This window comes from Pipistrellus hanaki (assembly GCF_964339955.1).
Source record: "Pipistrellus hanaki genome assembly, chromosome: 17".
NCBI lineage: Eukaryota > Metazoa > Chordata > Mammalia > Chiroptera > Vespertilionidae > Pipistrellus > Pipistrellus hanaki.
The window spans coordinates 17393048-17408439 of NC_140519.1; the positions used below are offsets into that span (position 1 = coordinate 17393048).

Below are 15392 nucleotides of genomic sequence, written 5' to 3' on the forward strand. Positions count from 1 at the left end.
ATCAACACCATTTAAGTTATTCAAGATCTGGATCCGAATATTTATTTATGGACAGAATTTCTGGAGTGTTGTGGTGTGCAGATTCACTCCCACGTTGGTCCTGTTTAGATTAACCTCCTGTAATAACCTTCCAATGAACATACTGATAAATGTACAAGACAAACAAAAACCAAAACAAAAGTAGAGTACTTAACTGAGATGTTATTTAAATGTTCTTACTTCATACAATTTCCCGCTTAAGCATAGATAACATCTCTTCATCCTTAAAGATGTAATTTAAAATCAAAATTGTTCCCCTATCACTAGCTTCCCCCACCTCACCACTGCACACTTACATTTGGCAGAACACCCAGCATAGGTGCTTAGCAATATTTGGGGATGTTGATATAAATGTATATGAATAATAAATGAGTCCATGTCAATTATAATTTTAAGAAGAAAACTAACAGCCCATTTTCTACATTTATCATGAAAATTAGGCAAGAAATTCAGAATTATGCTTTTCAAAATAGAATAAATTAGTTCCTAATTGAATTAATTCTATATAATTAACTATATATCATTGACGTATTTATATATTTTTCAGGCCACAAATGTAGAGTCCGCAACATGCCTCATTTCTTCAGTCAAGCACCCACACGGTGTCAGAGCACTTCACTTGATGCAGGAACATCAATGGTCTGATGGGAAATGCAGGCCTGCCGGCAGCTCTCAGTGGGGATAGCTGCCCTGAGAAATCTGGTCAACCTCTGCTTTCCTGTAACAGCACCCATTTTATGTAAACACTTCTAAGTGTACTTTTTCCATGGCTGGTGGACTATGACATTCACATCACCTTAAAAGTTAAAAAAGTAGCCCATTAGAGTTGGTAGAGCCTATTTGAGCTGTCCTTGCCTTTCGGCCATCTTAAAAAAATCTCAGTTCTCCATGCAAACAGTACAGCTTCAGTTAACTCAGAATTAATTCACTGTGACCAGCGCGCCTTAGGTATTCTTTTCCAGACTAGATCTATTCAAATCCCAGGGTAATTTGGGTGGGTTCACTTTACTTAATGTCTTCTTTGGCCTCAAGGTTTCAACCTTCATTTGTTGTTTAACATTCCTTTCCAGATTGTTAAAAGCCCTGTTTACATAGAAAAGAAATTTTACACCTTAATACAAAGTAATCATGAAAGAACATACTTGTCAACTTTCCTCCTGGTAGCAGGTTTTGGCTTCTTTTACCCACTTTGAACTGAGAACAATTTAAAATAATTCTAGGGGAAAAAATGTAAAAGTAACACTTTCAGGATATACTTTCCCATTTCTAAGGCCAAGAGTATGTGTTATTAGTTTACAGTATGAATTATTAGTTTGTTTTTCCCCCATAGCATAGTATGATCGATGTAGCTGTATATTTTCATATTGTTTGGTTTAACCAAATTACTCCTGGCATTTCTTAAAAAGTGGTTTTTTAACGTTAATACACGGAATTGCTTGAAAGAACATGGTAGCCAAGTGCAAGCCATCAACCACAGAGACGGGAACCTGCAACAACGGTGGAGGCTCATTCTCAGAGCTCCCTGCTCCTGCCCAGAGTGTGGCTTGCTCTCCAGCAGCCACAGAAAGAGCTTGGCACCACTGGCAGTGACTGCTTCTTGCCAGGAACAGAACACACACCAAGAAGTGTCACGGAGGGGCCATGCATGATAGATCAAAGTTACCAGTCAGTGTCAACAATGTGGAGCATGTTATTCACACATTAGATTGCTCTTTATCATGTGAGAAAGCACATTCCTAAAAATAAAGTTTTTGAGGTTATAATTTGCAGGACCCATTGAATCCTATGCAAAATACATCCTCAAAATTCTAAAGAGGGCCATCTAAAATGTACCCAAGACCCTTAGTTTTCTATCTTCTTTATGCTTCCTTTGCAGAGATCGAAAGTTATACTATGTCAAGTTGTAAAGCAAAGGATAAAAAATGACTTATTTGGCATAAAAGTCAAGGTAAATTCCCCTTTGCAATCTTATCTAACTCATCCAACCTATGGAAAGCTTTCCTAACTCTAAGTGACATTATGTATACATGTTATCATACAGTTTACTTAATGGTTTTTCTCCTGTTGCATTTGGATAATCTTATTAAAGACAACCAGAATGTATTTAGAGCTAAAATGATTTCACTTTCCAATTTTCTTCTATGAGGTTTTATGCAATGAGGCTGGTGGAAGGGGCCATATTAATAAGCTAATAAGTAAATCTCAGTTGACTAACAAAGTAGTATGCATATAATAAATATAATACTGTATTATAGTTCATATTCAGTGTTCACAATCACATCTACATGATCCAAGAGTGCTCCATTTTTATAAAATAGTGATCATTTGCTCTAAGAGTGTTTTCAATATTCTAGGGCTATGACCATAACATATATTATTTGTCATTTTCTTTTAAGCATTCCTTCAAGAACAAAATAATGTGCAGCATTACAGAGCTTCACAAGCTACTGCCTATAATTTTACTTCTTTTTAAATATTTTTTATTGATTATATTGATTTTAGAGAGGAAGGGGGGGAGAGAAAGATAGAAACATCAATGATGAGAGAGAATCATTGATTGGATGCCTCCTGCACTCCCAAAATGGTGATAAAGCCTACAACAAAATGATATAAAAATATATAGCTATATGGATCATGTGTCCTGACTGGGAATGAAACCGTGACTTCCTGGTTCATAAGTTGATGCTCAACTACTGAGCCACGCCACGGGGACTACCTATCATTTTATTTATTTATTTATTTATTTATTTATTTATTTATTTAATGTAATATATATTTTATTGATTTTTTACAGAGAAAGGGAGAGAGATAGAGAGCCAGAAACGTCGATGACAGAGACATCGACCAGCCGCCTCCTGCACACCCCCCACCGGGGAAGTGCCAGCAACCAACGTACATGCCCCTGACCGGAATCGAACCTGGGACCTTTCAGTGCGCAGACCAACGCTCTACCACTGAGCCAAACCGGCTTCGGCAATCATTTTAAAAACTCAATAGCCACTAGTGCATTGGCAGGAAATTGGATTCATACTATTCTCAAAAAGAACTATCTACAAATTTATGGAGAGTTTACTGATATTCAAAAGAACGAACAAACCACACTTTAAGAGCTACCTAAAGAGAAATGTTGGTCTAAATATGCCCATATGTAAAAACTAGAAAACATCTTCCAAACTAACCAGCATGCCTCTAATCCATGGAATATGGCATCTCACTGACAGTTTATGTAAGAATGGAAGAAACATTTTCCACTTTAATTAAATCACAAAAATCCCAATCACACATTATATACACAACTCTGTGCGAGTCTCTACGAGGACACACGTTCCTAGGAGGTGGGTCCTGGAATTCCAGTTGTGTATTCAAAGTCAGCTATGCTTGTGATACCCCCCCCAAAAAAGCGACCTGTCAGTTTTTACAGCATCATTCTCTATATTTCTCACCTGCATTCTTGATATCAGTGATGTGCTGGTAAAAGTTGAACATCCAAGCCCTCCAAACAGAAACACTAAAGCTCTTTTTGGACAGCATTTCCTGATTTCGGCAATGTGAATATTTTCACAGAGTGATTTCAGGATGTCAATGTGATGTCCCTGGGAAAAGATGGCACGCCCAGCCCCAGGGAGCTACTGTGAGCCAGCTCCAGTGCACCACCCGAAATGATACTTCTAACAATCTGGTCCAAAGAAGAGAACGTCCTAGATGATAAGGAATAAACTTACAGTTGTAATTCTCAGAGAAATAGTTACACAGGTTTCAAGGAGCTGTTCATTCATAGATTTCAAAGGGAGGGAAACTGAATTTCATGAAACATCAACACAAACAATCTATGAAAGTTAGAAGAATCACATTTTGATCACTTTAAATAAGGAAGAGCTCATGCTGGGTCAGTGTGGCTCAATTGGTGGAGCACCACAAGGTTGTCAGTTCTATATTCCTGGTTAGGGAATATGCCTGGGTTGTGGGCTCAAACCTCATAGGGGGCATCCAGGAAGCAGCCAATTGATGTTTCCCTCTAATATTGTTTCTCTCTCTCTCTCTCTCTCTCTCTCTCTCTCTCTCTCTCTCTCTCTCTCTCTCTCTCTCTCTCTCTCTCTCTCTCTGTCTCTCTTCCTCTCTTCCTCTCTCCCCCTCTCTCTCTTCTTCCCTCCCTTCCTCCCTCCCTCCTTCTCACTTCTGCTCTATCTACAAATCAATTTTAAAAATCTAAAAATAAATACTAAGGAAGAACTCTCTAACAAGTTAAACAGAGATAACGTGCTTTATCCTGAGCCCTTACTTTCCTTTCACCTGGAGAAGTTGAGGAACGGTCACTAGTAAAAGACCTCAACCTAGATGTTTGAGGATGGAGTTGCTGTTAGGCTTTTTTCATATCCTCTGAGGCTATGAAGTTGGGAGTGCAATTAAAGGGAAACAGGAAGAACCATAACCCTTTCATTTTGCACTCTGAAGAAAGTTCATGACATTGTGGATTTACATCTGAATTTATACAAGAGATTTTGAGAAATATTTTGTAATATGATTAATATTTTAAGAAATGGCTGATATGAAACATTTATGTTTTTTAAAATTTTAACCCAACAGAAGTTTTACTAATAATTTCAGGAATATCATAATAAAATAATTCATGTTTCCTTTCTAACCCATAGATTCCATCTATTCCAGCTTGGAAATCTTTTTTTGCTTCTTTCTTTTAGGGTAATAAAATATTTTTCAAAGTAATGGCATATTTTCCCAACAAGTCTTAGTAAATCTTTATGTCAAATGAATCCTAAACCACAGTTTAGGAGGGTGATTGTAACTCAAGTCCCCAACCACTCAGTACAATGAGGAGCACCAGCATCTTAACTTCTTATTGAAACCCTGACTACAACCACTTCACATAACCTACATTTTTCTATTTAGGCTTAGCAAGCAAGAATTTAGTCATTTAAGCTTTGCAATATTTTCAAGCATAGGGGTAAGCTGGTCCAATTGGTGCATAAAGTGATCTAAAAATAATAATCCTCTTCTGATTATTATTTTGCTGTCCTGGCAGTCAACTCTAATGCCTCCATCTACTATTGGGACATGGTTCTACTTGAAATGCCATGTAATTGAAATTACAAGCCCTGTGTTCTTCCTGGAAGCAAGCCAGAATATTTGGAATCAGCTTATAATAAGCAAATACTGAGTTTGGAACTGTCATGTCACAATATGGGATAAATTATGGTCATTGTTCCAGTTTACCCAAGGGCCCACTAACATTGACTACAATGTGAATTTCCTAACAACGCTGAGGTTTGCAATCATGGAGTTCCTTTCCAGGTTCTTCTGCCTTCTCCAATAATAATGCTTTGTTTTACTATTCTTTCGTGTGTGGTGCTTTCTAGCTAGTACATGCGCAAACAATTTTGGAAGGACAAAATATAGTATAAAATCTATAGGTCTAGAGTAAGAGAGAATGTCTCCTGACTCCCAGTTCCAGCAATTACTAACTATTTGACAATGGACATATTAACTTCTTAGAACTTCTATTTCCTAATCTTAAAAATTAGAGATAATACCTACCTCGTTGGACTACAATGCAAATTAGAGATAGTGTCTGCAATGCCCTTAGGCCAATGTATGAACAGAGTAGACACTGAATTAGTGAGCTATGATGATAACGAGGATGGTTAATTGACTCTATGAAGAGATCATTTCCCTAACTATTCTGAATCTCCCAGAGCAAATTCATCTGCTCTATTCTTTTTTTTTTTTTTTTTCATCTGCTCTATTCTTGTGGATTTTAGAATTTTCAGTTTATGGGCCATCAGAGCTTTAGATTTTATTGTGTTAAAATACATATAATTTATGTATTATAAATTATGTATATTTATAAAAATACATCTATTTTAACCATTTTGAAGTATACAAGTCAGTGACATTAAGTGCTTTTATCATGTTGTGCAACCATCCTCACTATGTCATTACAGAAAATTTTCATATTCCTAAAAGAATTCCCCAAACCATTAGCAATGACTCCCCATTCTCCCCTTCTCTCAGCCCCTGGCAACCCCTAATCTGCTTTCTGTCTTTATGAATGTGCTTGTTCTGGAAATTTAATATAAATGGAATCATATAATTTGTGACCTTTTGCGTCTGGCTTCTCTCACTTAGCATAATATTTTCAATGTTCTTCCATATTGTAGCATGCATCAGAACATCACTTTTTAAGTAGCTTAACAATATTCCATTGTATAGATGTAGAATATTTTGTTTTTCCATTCATTAGTTGATGGACATTGGGTTGGTTCCACATTTTGGCTATTCCCTTAGCACCTGTTTTCAATTATTTTGGTTATATACCTATGAGTGAAATTGCTGGGCCATATGGTAATTCTCTGTTTCACATCTTTAATTTTGTGCCCTTAAAATTGCAAAGGAGAAATTTTAAAAGATAAATATAAACTTACCATAAAACCCAACAATTTTACTACTAGGAATGTCCCACAAGAAATGAAAACATATATCCGCAGAAAGATTTGAACGTGAATCTTCATAGCAGCATTGTTCAATCCCAATGTTGGAAACAACCCAAATATTCATCAACCCATGAACCATTAAATGAAATGTGGTGTATCCAGCACCAGAATATTACAATTCATCAATAAAAGAGAATGAGCAAGAAATCATATTACAACATGGATGAACCTCAAAAACATTAAGTGAAAGAGGCCAGACACAAAAGACCACATGCTGTATGATTCCATTTATATGAAGTGTCCAGAATAGGCAAATCTGGAGAGACGGAAAGTAGAATAGTGGTTTCCTAGGACAGGGAGTGGAAATGGAGATTAACTGTAAATGGGGCATGAGGAATCTTATTGGGGTGATGACAATGTCCTAAAACTGGATTATGATGATGGCTGAACAACTCATGATATTTATAAAAAGTCATTGAGTTATATACTTGAAATGGGTGAATTTTTAGATACATAAATTATTCCTCAGGTCAGTGAAAATAGTTACATAAGGGAAAATGTTACCTAAAAACCATGCTGTTTCTCCTTGTTATCCACTGTTAGTCTGAGTTCAGAAATTCATCATTATATTTAAGGATTGTAAAAACTCTTGACTGGTGTCCTTGTCATCTCTATAATTGTTCTCCATTCAATTTTAACTATATGAAGTAACCAGAAGGTTATTCCTTCAAACATTCCAAAATTAACAGCACAAATTTAGAGGTGTCAGGTGATCTCTAGTGCCCTCAACCCAGCATTCAAGATCCACAATCTATCATTATTTCTACAACTCATAATAAATATCTGCTACAACCCTACGGGTTTCTATGGCCTTTGCAATAAAACCAGCTATTCTCAACTTCAAAACTTCATCGTGTCTCTTTCTCACCTAGTGTGCTCTACTCTTCTCATAGTACACAGAAAACCTTCCCAGCATTTAAGATTTCCCTCAAGTTTCACTTCCTTCAACAATTTGTTATTATGCTTTTAAGCCTATTAGAACATGGTTAAGTGTTTGGTGGTAATATTTGTCTTAATACTTCATTTTTACCTTTAGACAGATGGGATTGGGTTATAGAGAACTTGAGATGCCTGGGTTTGAATGATCACTGGACCATTTATAAGTTTTGAGAGAGAGAGAGAAACAGTATAAGTTTTTTTGAGCAAGTATAATTAACCTTTAATTAATTTACTCATTAACAAAATAGATATTTTTTTTGATTTTGTGGCTAAATTTATATATCATATATGAAAACGCTTATCAAAGTAACTAGACACATTGAAATAAATAAGTAAATACAGTTCTTATTACAACTTATATTATTTTTATAATGAATTTGAATCCAACTGATTTCTAGTGAATTTCTTAATTCATATGATTAGATAATATAGTTTGAGAATAGAAATTATACCCAATATTGCCCTGCCCTAGTGCCTCCATTGGTTGGAGCATTGTCCCTAACCAAAAGGGTTGTGGGTTCCATTACTGGTCAGGGTGTGTATAAGAGGTACACAACCAATCAATGTTTCTCTCTCGCTTTTTCTTCCTCTCTTTTCAAAATCAATGAAGCATCAGGTGAGGATTGAAAAAGCAAAAGGAAAAGAAATTATACCCAATATATTTCTTTGTATTTCCTATAGCATTAGGCACAACGATTAGATAACTATTGATTGAATTCTTAATTGATTTATCAATCAATTAAAATAAAAACCTGAAAGACAGTTTCTACATCTATGCTGGGTACTATGGAATTATTGGTTTCTTTCCAGTTCTGCCTGAAAGTCTATCCTATTGAACTTGTCTGTACTTGGACACAACAATCAGAGAGCAACTTCAACATGAAATAAAGCAATGTGTTAGAATAGCAGCAAACAGAAAAGTAACAGATTTTTATTTCTGGAGACCCACAGTTACATTATTCATTCATTCATTCGTTCATTCATTCATTCATTCATTCCTTTGTATAATTATGCCCTGGGGTAAAAATAAATAAGACCAGTTTCTAATCTCGGGGGAGGGGGTGGATTAGAATCTAATAGACTGAGTTGGATGGATTAATAACAGAATTCCTTAAAGAATAGCACACCGAATTGAGATGGGCACAGAGTGTAGCAGCAATGGGGACCCAAAGAAAACTTCCAAGGGTGTGAGGAAAAGATCTGGAAGGCTTACCACATATATAATAGATAGGGGTTTCCTGGTGATTCAAGAAGTGAAAAGGAGGCTAAGAAAGTTTCCCATTAGGCAGAAATATAGAAAATCTAAGTATAAAATCTTGAAACTAACATCTGTGATTCCAAAGATGGCAAGTAATTTACAATGCTGGAGGGGCAAACTACAAGGTAGAGAGATAGATAACTGAGAATTATGTTTGTCAAACCAGCAACCAATTTGAACGTTATACTACCAGAAACAATAACATGATCGGATTTTTTTTTAAAATCTTAGTTTCTAATACATGGCTTTATGGAGTATAAAAGTAAGGGAATAAAGATAATTTTTTAAAAAATAGCTTGAGTGAGTGATGGTTAGGGTTTTGAATAAGGAAAAAACAAGGTAAGTTTAAAATTGTCAGTTTTGATATTTTAAGACTAAAATGCCAATAGGAAATCCAGTGAATAGGTTCAATGTTGCTTTCCTCTTTGCGGTAGGGGTGGTGTTTTGGTTTGGTTTGGTTTGGTTTGGTTTGGTGTGTATAATTCTGATCCTCAGTGAGAGATCCGGAAGAGAGAACTGGACTTAAAGTCAGAAGAAGTAATGGGTGTGAATGACATTACTGAGAGAGAATTTGTTTGCAAGATGAGAGGAGAGAGGCAAGAAGTACTATTGAGAAACACCAACATTTTAGAGGCAGACAGAGAGGAAGAGCTAGCAAAGAGGACAAATGAGAGCTAATCAGAAGAGAATTGTGTCTCAGAAAACAAAAGAAGCAGAAGATTCAAGAATAAGAGCAGTGAAATAAACGTGGGAGGGAAAAAAAGGAGAAAAAAAATACATAGAAATCCATGCTAAGTAAATTTGCTGAAATTTCACGTATGTCCTATCACAGAACAAATCCTTTCAATTTAAAGGATGCAGGCACACACATCCCTTTTTTCCTGGAAGCTCACAGAGAGGAGCTGGGTGAGAGTTGTGTGATGGTGATGAAGAAAAGGACTGACTTGGCAAGTCACTACTGTTAATTTACAGTCATGTCCTTGCTGTTCTGGATCTATTTTCACATCGTCTAGGGGAAATCGGAATATTTAATCCCACCAGCCTTTTGGATTACAGAGTTGTATGTAATATAGTCTGTTTCTTTGAACGGTGTTGAGAGAAAATAGCTCCATGATGTTTGGCTCCTTACTTAAGTTATTTGGAGCAGCTTCCTGGTTGGAACCAATTTTCTCCAAAAGATGAAAAATATTGAAGGCTAGCAGTAATTCATTGGACTTGAATATAAGAAATTAAAATTCATTTTTGAAGTGGATTAAAGAATTGATGAGTGGGAAGAAAGATGGATTTCTCCAGGATTTTGATGTAAAGGACATAAGAGAGACAGAGGCCTGCCTCACTAATGGTGAAATATAAAATGATTCATGTATTTGTTTGCTACTGGGAGATGTTTGAGCATGCTCATAGCTTATAGGCAATTTCAAAAGGATGGGTTGAAAATACAGCAGGAAAAAAAAGAGATGTTAAAGAGAGAAATAAAAAGATTTTCTCAAGAACAATCTTGAAACAATACAATGTAAACCTCTTCCTCTGAGACTGGATGGAAAATAAAGGAGAAGAGATGCTGATACACATGGATATAGGCTTATAGGATATTAAGATGCTTCACACTTGAGGGCCCAAGTTTTCTTTGTTTGTTTGTTTGTTTGCTTGCTTATTTTGAGAAGTAGAGAACCAGAAATAGTTTTGGGATAGCTGGTATAGAAAATGAGATTAAAAGCTGATTTAGAGCAGGTGAATGGACTGGCAAGGTGCATGGAGAAATAAAATTAGAGGGCATTTCTGTTGCATTAAAACCATCTCCATAATTCTGTGATTTTTTTGTCTGCCTATGTGTTGAAATATGGAGAGTGAATAGGTTGAATGGACCCCAGGCTGGAAATCAGCAGCAGTAGGAGGCTAAATGGGCAAGGCATTGATGTGTGCAACATTGAGATTTCAGTCAGATAGGGCAGCCAGTAAGAGGCAATGGTAGGCCTGGGGTTCTTTGGGGAAGTGAGAGGTGGGAAGTGGTGGAATTTGGCGAGTGAGAAAACTAAAAGAAGGGTATTAGTCATAGAGCCTGATGCACTGAGTTTGAATCTAGAGATAAACAGAACTCAGTCTGATAAGGTTCAAGTTGTGTCGATAGGTGGAAGATATTGGGCAGAAATTTTGAAGAATAGAATAAAAAGACATCCTGAAGACTGCACGTACCAAAAGTCAAAGTCCTCAGTGACTGAGGAATGTGATTAGGAAATTAACATTGTATCAGATTATCTGAACCTCAGAAGAAGAGGAATTTTTATTCATATTTGAAAATGAATTGTCAGAAAGTTGCAGAGAAAAACTAAGAAAACACAATATTGCCTCTTAGAACTGGTCTGGGAAAATAATCAGCATTTGCATAAAGGCATAAGTGATAAAAAAAAAAAATGTCTGGGGAAGTATTTGGTTTCCACAGAGGACAGAAAAAGAAGACAGCAATAGGTAAAGAGGTTGGAGATATAAAGCTTATTATTTTTTATAAGATTTCAAAGTAAGGTAATTGTGAGGGTATTCTGCCTAACGGAGTGCTTTCTGAGCCTGTTTTACTAGTAAAAGGACGAGTCTTAGGGGTACTAGGCCCTCCTGATTTCCAAGGTCAGCCTGAGCACAATTCCATATTTACAGTTAAACTGCTGCAACAGCCACAAAGATCCTAATGTTATTTAATTAGATGAAAAGAGAAATTCTTAAAGAGATTATAAGCCACAAAATGGAAATCATTCAGAAGTAGATGGATGATTTATAACCCTCAGCCTAAGTCAAAGGCTCCAGAGAACTGGGAGGTATCCAAGACAGAGGAAGTGCAGATTTAATAACAGTTAAAAGTTTTGTAATGTTATGTTTAGGACAACAGACATTATATTCTAGTTAGAACAACAGTCCTTTGGAAAATGTGGCTAATGAATGAAAACAAACAAAAAATAAAACAAAACAAATATTTGGAGTGATTTTTCCTCCTTCAGGTCAATCCAAAGAGTATTAACCGAGCACCTCTTCCTCTTGGCACTGTGCTAGGTGCTACGTATCTTGAGATGAATATGACTCATGATGGTAATTCTATTTTATACTTTATTATATTATTGGTATAATATCTTGCTATTGATAATCACAGAATCCATATCATGGAAGTCTGTGGACTCACCTCAACCCAAAATAATTGGGTTGATGATTTTGCCAGATACACTGCCATATATTTGCTAAAGGTTTAAAGGATATTCAGAATGAACCAAAAGAAGCCCTAGTTCTGTGTAATTTGGAGCAACTTACATTCTCTGAGCTTCTTTTCACGTCTTTAAAATTAGAATAGGATTGTTGGGATAATATAAAAGCATTTTATAAACTGAAATACACACATAAAAGTTAGTTATTGATTCTGAAACCCAGCCACAGCAATGTGTAAAGACAAAGTTTGCCTTGTTACAGTCTCTTTTACTGACCATGTGAAAACACATCAAAAGTCAACTGTTTATTTGACATTTGCACATCATGGCTGAGCAAAGACTGAAAAAAACCACAGATAAAATGAATATGTTACATTTGAATTTCCAATGTACAAAAGATGACTTACTCAGTTTCTATGCTTTCCTTTTATGTCAACAGTTGAATGAAAAACTCACCAGTCTCAGAAATAGAAAACATTTCTAGCAGGAAACAAATCAACAGGTTTTCCTAACTGTTACAGAGTGTTGTTGAACTGAACGTTATGAACTAATTTTATTCTGTAGAATTTGCCTCCCAGGACAGACTCTTACAAAGAGGCAAAAATTTTGTGTGTTACACAGTTGGATTAGAAGTAATATAGTGGAAATGTAACACCCATTAAGATCAAAAGTGATAAGATTGGCTAGGATCAGTCTCTGAGTATAAGACATTTCCTCATGCATTTCTGACAATTTTCATTTATTCATGACATTACATTTATGCACTTTTATTTTCCTCTTTCAAGCAGAGGGATAATTCAAATATGCAGTCATATTTATTTAAACCTATAAGGACTGAATTTTTCAGACATATTTACAATTAATTTAATGAATAAGAAATTATAGCTATGACTTCCTATATTAATTTTATCAATCTTGAAAAAGTTTCATATTCTTTTGTTTAATACAATTAAATGTGCTTTTTTTTTTTTTTTTTTTTTTAATCTTTATTGAAAGTATTACATATGTTCCCTTTTCCTTCATTGGCCCCTTTTAGCCCATACCTGCGCTCCACCCCAGGCCTTCACAAACCTATTTTCTGTGTCCATGGGTTATGCATATATGCATACAAGTTCTTTGGTTGATCATTTCCCACGCACCCACCCACCCTGCCCTCCCTCTGAGATTCCTCAGTCTCTTCCATGCCTGTGTCTCTGAATCTATTTTGTTCGTCAGTTTATCTTGTTCATTAGATTTCACATATAAGTGAGATCATGTGATACCTGTCTTTCTCTTACTGGCTTATTTCACTTAGCAAAATACTCTCCAGGTCCCTCTATACTGTCACAAAGGGTAAGAGATCTTTCTTTTTCATAACTGTATAGTATTCCATGGTGCAAATATACCACAGTTTTTTTTATCCACTCATCTATTAATGGGCACTTGGGCTGTTTCCAGATCTCAGCTATTGTAAATTGTGCTGTTATGAACATAGTTGTGCATACATTCTTACTGATTGGTGTTTTGGGTTTCTTAGGATATATTCCTAGAAGTGAGATCATTGGGCCAGATGTCAGTTCCATATTTAATTTTTTGAGGAAACTTCATACTGTTTTCCATAATGATTTCAAGACATTAATAGTGTGCTATCCCCCATCTTCTTGGGTATTATTTGCTTAGAAACTCACTGTCCTTGTTCTATATCAATGCATATTTTTCTTCCAATTGTCTTAAAAATAAAATGCAGAATTTAACTAATCCCAAGAAATATTGTTATCATTTTAGTAATGGAGAAACAATAAAATTATGTAAAGAGATGATTAATTAGAACAACTACAATCAATGACCTAGCATTTATATCATAATAATCTCAAGTCACTTTTTTCTATGTAAATGTTACATTTAGAAATTACATTTTAAAAATTCACAGGATTTTTTTTTTAATATTTATACCAGTTTGGGCAAATATTTCCATCATCAATGTGTTGGAAATCAACAGACCAAAAATGTTAAAAGGAAAAATCTCACTAGATTCCAAAATTTGGTTAGATAATTTGCCTATTATAGCACTTGATTTTAAGCAGTTTCATTGGCATCTGAAATCTGAATCATAAAAGCCTAGCAAAATTCCACATACTAGAAGGAAAAAGAAATAATAAAATTCTTTAGGGTAGAGCACAATGTGTATTAATTGCTGTTCTCTAGGATAAAATTCATTGCTGCAATTTGTCAACCCTAGCTTTTGAGAGACAAAAATCACCATAATTTATTACTTGTATTTGATGAGATGATAACGAGCACACTTTGCAAGAGTGCTAATTAAAATGTTTTATCTTAATTCCATAAATGCTACCTGTGTGTCTAGTTTTCCATATTGCATATACTAGTATAATACAAGAAAATTGCAACTGTTCATTAATCTATTCATTCAACATTGCTTCCATTGACCAGCTATTTAAGGCAATTTACAAAGAATTATAAATACTCTAAAATATGTGCAAACAATATACTTACCATAAAATTATATAAGGGTATGAAAAAATATCAAAGATGTTTTATTGGAAACATTTAAAATGTAAGGGTGATGAAATAGTCAAAATTTTAATAAGGGGAGGGTTATGTATAGTAGGAAACAATATTAGTAAGAAACAAAGTAGAAAGTAGGGTTATCAAAAGTCATAGTTAAAGAAATAGTCTGAAGGCCCTTTAAAGTTCATAACCAGTCTTATGTGGGAAACCTATGGGCACAATTCATTTTATGCTTTTTTGTCAAATCTAAGTGATCATTTTCTGTTTTATGTCTTTTAAATGTATGCATCTTTTCCAGTATGACTTAGAAGAGGTAAAGATCTGGGAAAGAAAAAGTAGAATAAAAGAAATAACTCTCCAAGGGGACACACGCTATTTGGCTTGAAATTAGTATACAGATTTCTAGGATAGAGAAGTAAAAGACATTGTGCAACCTACATATTATAAACAGGCATATAATTTTAGCAGATTGTTTTCATTAAGTCTCAGCAATCAGAGATCATGTGCAGGGAAATTCATCTTTTAACATAATTCCTAAGAGCACCAGGGATTTTTTTTTAATGATGTGTGTGGGTTTGTTTTTTTTTTTTTGTATATGTTTTTATCAATGTTTTTAAAGAGAGGAAGGGGGAGGGAGAAATAGAAACATCAATGAGAAAGCAATATTGATCAGCTGCCTCTTCCACACCCCATCAGGGATTCAGCCAACAACCCTGGGATGTGCCCTGACCAGGAATCTAACCAGCGACCTCTTGGTGCATGGGACAAGGTGTAACCAGCAGAGCCACATCAACCAAGCAAAACATTAATTTCTCCAGGGATATTTTTCCACAAGGATTTTACTGTACTGTAAACTAACAGTGTAAAAGGGAAAAGAAATACAGGTGAAACTTTGCTGACCTATGCACTTCATCGGATAAATAAATTTTAAAAATCAACAAAAACCAATTCACCTAT

At 35.3% G+C, this 15392-nt stretch overlaps 1 protein-coding gene across 1 annotated transcript in view; it reads right to left on the minus strand.

Moving 5' to 3' along the window:
* Positions 1-15392, minus strand: part of LOC311611852 (uncharacterized protein C8orf34) — a gene marked incomplete at its 5' end in the record, with an annotated part of 230278 nt that overhangs the window by 41348 nt on the left and 173538 nt on the right. The gene's annotated exons all lie outside the window — the stretch shown is intronic.